General features: G+C 47.5%; 1 non-coding gene across 1 annotated transcript; it reads left to right on the top strand.

The window, feature by feature from the left end:
• Positions 1 to 2341: 2341 nt before the first annotated feature.
• On the top strand, positions 2342 to 2416 carry Trnat-ugu (transfer RNA threonine (anticodon UGU)). The gene has a single exon. It is a non-coding gene; the product is annotated as a tRNA-Thr (tRNA).
• The last annotated feature ends 1945 nt before the right edge of the window (positions 2417 to 4361 follow it).

Raw genomic sequence — 4361 nt, 5'->3', positions numbered from 1 at the left:
AGAATGTTTATATTGCTCCCTCCTACGGGCCTTTTTTCTTTTACAATTGGTGTAGCACTTGAACAGGAGACACTAAATAATGCAAAATGTTGCATGTTTTTGGGTGTACATACTGATGAACACTTGAACTAGAAGAAGCGTATTAGTGAGGTACTCAAACACTGAAGTTCAGTTGCTCTTCTTATAATTGCTAGTCTTGGAAATAAACGAATCAACCTTCTGACATGTTTCGGATATTTTCACTCAATAATGTCTTATGAGATGATTTTCTTGCGCTAACTGAACACTTAGAATGAAAGTATTGATGCACTCGCTAATGAAGTTTGAGAAGACCGGAAATGTCCATATCTATAACACTACAGGAAAATATTACCTTCACTATCCATTTTTAATACTGCGAGTGGCTCAGAAAGGAGTTCAATATGCAGCAGACAAAAATTTTGATCATTTGCCCAATAACGTAACACGAGTAACAGGCAGCAAAACAAGTCTTAGATTTCAACTATATATGACGGTAGTATCTGTTCCCGAAAGAACAGTTACCGTGGATGACCATGCAGCTTTGCTAGAAATGAAATGATAATTAAATGGACACCCTAGCTGCAAACAGGCGTTGATGTACTTCATTGGGGACATGTTGAAAATGTGTGCCCCGACCGTGACTCGAACCCGGGATCTCCTGCTTACATGGCAGACGTTCTATCCATCTGAGCCACCGCGGGCACAGAGGATAGTGCGTCTGCAGGGACTTATCCCTTGCACGCTCCTCGTGAGATCCACATTCCCAACATGTCCACACCACTACATTCGTAGTGCGCCTAATACATGTTTGCCCTGTACGAGTTCGGGACTTGGTAGATTAATCTGCCACGAGTAATGAGTATGATGGGCAAACATCTACGAGAGCAGTTCAATAAGTAATGCAACTCATTTTTTTTCTCGGCCAATTTTGGTTGAAAAAACCGGAAATTTCTTGTGGAATATTTTCAAACATTCCCGCTTCGTCTCGTATAGTTTCATTGACTTCCGACAGGTGGCAGCGCTGTACGGAGCTGTTAAAATGGCGTCTGTAACGGATGTGCGTTGCAAACAATGGGCAGTGATCGAGTTTCTTTTGGCGGAAAACCAGGGCATCTCAGATATTCATAGGCGCTTGCAGAATGTCTACGGTGATCTGGCAGTGGACAAAAGCACGGTGAGTCGTTGGGCAAAGCGTGTGTCATCATCGCCGCAAGGTCAAGCAAGACTGTCTGATCTCCCGCGTGCGGGCCGGCCGTGCACAGCTGTGACTCCTGCAATGGCGGAGCGTGCGGACACACTCGTTCGAGATGATCGACGGATCACCATCAAACAACTCAGTGCTCAACTTGACATCTCTGTTGGTAGTGCTGTCACAATTGTTCACCAGTTGGGATATTCAAAGGTTTGTTCCCGCTGGGTCCCTCGTTGTCTAACCGAACACCATAAAGAGCAAAGGAGAACCATCTGTGCGGAATTGCTTGCTCGTCATGTGGCTGAGGGTGACAATTTCTTGTCAAAGATTGTTACAGGCGATGAAACATGGGTTCATCACTTCGAACCTGAAACAAAACGGCAATCAATGGAGTGTCGCCACACCCACTCCCCTACCAAGAAAAAGTTTAAAGCCATACCCTCAGCCGGTAAAGTCATGGTTACAGTCTTCTGGGACGCTGAAGGGGTTATTCTGTTCGATGTCCTTCCCCATGGTCAAACGATCAACTCTGAAGTGTATTGTGCTACTCTTCAGAAATTGAAGAAACGACTTCAGCGTGTTCGTGGGCACAAAAATCAGAACGAACTTCTCCTTCTTCATGACAACGCAAGACCTCACACAAGTCTTCGCACCCGAGAGGAGCTCACAAAACTTCAGTGGACTGTTCTTCCTCATGCACCCTACAGTCCCGATCTCGCACCGTCGGATTTCAATATGTTTGGCCCAATGAAGGACGTAATCCGTGGGAGGCACTACGAGGATGATAAAGAAGTTATTGATGCAGTACGACGTTGGCTCCGACATCGACCAGTGGAATGGTACCGTGCAGGCATACAGGCCCTCATTTCAAGGTGGCGTAAGGCCGTAGCATTAAATGGAGATTACGTTGAAAAATAGTGTTGTGTAGCTAAAAGATTGGGGAATAACCTGGTGTATTTCAATGCTGAATAAAACAACCCCTGTTTCAGAAAAAAAATGTGTTGCATTACTTATTGAACTGCCCTCGTATTAGGCGCACTACGAATGTAGTGGTGTGGACATGTTGGGAATGTGGATCTCACTGGGAGCGTGCAAGGGATAAGTCCCTGCAGACGCACTATTCTCTGTGCCCGCGGTGGCTCAGATGGATAGAACGTCTGCCTTGTAAGCAGGAGATCCCGGGTTCGAGTTCCGGTTGGGGCACACATTTTCAACACGTCCCCAATGAAGTACATCAACGCCTGTTTGCAGCTAGGGTGTCCATTTAATTATCATTTCATCTTAGATTTCACCTAAAACCACTTCTCCTGGTTGACTCCTTCTATTTCATGGACGAATTTATATTTAAAACCTGGTAGTCCGTTAAAAAAAAAACTTAGTTTTTCGTGTTGTTGCATGAGCAGGGCTAAAAAAACAATGTGTTCATTAATGTTAACACCTATTATGTTCACATATCCTGTAAACTAACTCGTTTCACATCATTTCGATGAAAGAATCGTTGAAATGATTTATACAACATGTAACTAACTGACTAAGTACTAATCTATATGAGAGTTGGGAAGGTTTGGGCTGTGCTACAAAACGTTGCTACTTAGTGAGCAGCCTATGGCACCGATCCTTCTCACTGCCTGGCAGGGTGCCAACCAGCAGCCACCGCACTCGCGTCAGTTAACACCATACGCCAGGAATGACACTCAAATTGGCAAGGGACAAATCTTAGCTTCTCTTTGCACCTCCCCCCTCCCCCCCCCCACTATCAACGTGTGTCAACGGAGTACAAAGCTCTAGCAGATAGAGCCAGATAGACACGTGCGTCGTACACAATCCATATTTGGCCATTAACTTGCTGTTTTCACGTCGGTGATGTGGTGTAGCTCGGCGTAAGGAAGATTAAGGATTAATATGCAGTCGATGGTAAGGTCTTTAGAGACGGAGCACACGCTCGGATAGCAAAAGGATGCAGAACGATATCGGCCCCGTCCTTTTCATAGGAACCCATCCCGCCGTTTGAATCAAGTGACTTAACAAAGCAACAGAAAACTTAATATGGATGTCATGATGGGGATTTGAACTGCCGTCCAATGGAACGAGAGTCCATCGTATAACCATAGCGCCATATCACTCGGGAAGCTTGACGTGACTGTCCCTGAAGTCTGCTAGTTACCACCCAGTGTAGGCGAGTGAGTAGAATGATTGCACAACTGAAAAGCTGTGAGTACGAAGTTATTATAGAGACGTCATTGGGTGCTATGCTAGGGCTCTTGCTCGTGTATCTGATATGAATGTTTCGCTGAGTGAAGCTGGACATGAGACGAAACAACCTTTCGAAAGTTTCTCTTCCATGCAGCGAAAGAATGTGGCATCTATATAAAAACGCACTTAACATCAACGCAGTCCTCTTTTATGTCAATTCATTTGTCTCATCTTTTTTCAATGAGCAATATATATACACTCCAGGAAATGGAAAAAAGAACACATTGACACCGGTGTGTCAGACCCACCATACTTGCTCCGGACACTGCGAGAGGGCTGTACAAGCAATGATCACACGCACGGCACAGCGGACACACCAGGAACCGCGGTGTTGGCCGTCGAATGGCGCTAGCTGCGCAGCATTTGCGCACCGCCGCCGTCAGTGTCAGCCAGTTTGCCGTGGCATACGGAGCTCCATCGCAGTCTTTAACACTGGTAGCATGCCGCGACAGCGTGGACGTGAACCGTATGTGCAGTTGACGGACTTTGAGCGAGGGCGTATAGTGGGCATGCGGGAGGCCGGGTGGACGTACCGCCGAATTGCTCAACACGTGGGGCGTGAGGTCTCCACAGTACATCGATGTTGTCGCCAGTGGTCGGCGGAAGGTGCACGTGCCCGTCGACCTGGGACCGGACCGCAGCGACGCACGGATGCACGCCAAGACCGTAGGATCCTACGCAGTGCCGTAGGGGACCGCACCGCCACTTCCCAGCAAATTAGGGACACTGTTGCTCCTGGGGTATCGGCGAGGACCATTCGCAACCGTCTCCATGAAGCTGGGCTACGGTCCCGCACACCGTTAGGCCGTCTTCCGCTCACGCCCCAACATCGTGCAGCCCGCCTCCAGTGGTGTCGCGACAGGCGTGACTGGAGGGACGTATGGAGACGTGTCGT

Source organism: Schistocerca cancellata, chromosome 4 (genome assembly GCF_023864275.1).
Source record: "Schistocerca cancellata isolate TAMUIC-IGC-003103 chromosome 4, iqSchCanc2.1, whole genome shotgun sequence".
Lineage (NCBI taxonomy): Eukaryota > Metazoa > Arthropoda > Insecta > Orthoptera > Acrididae > Schistocerca > Schistocerca cancellata.
The sequence above is the reverse complement of the archived record's forward strand: the minus strand, read 5'-3'. Positions and strand labels throughout refer to the sequence as shown.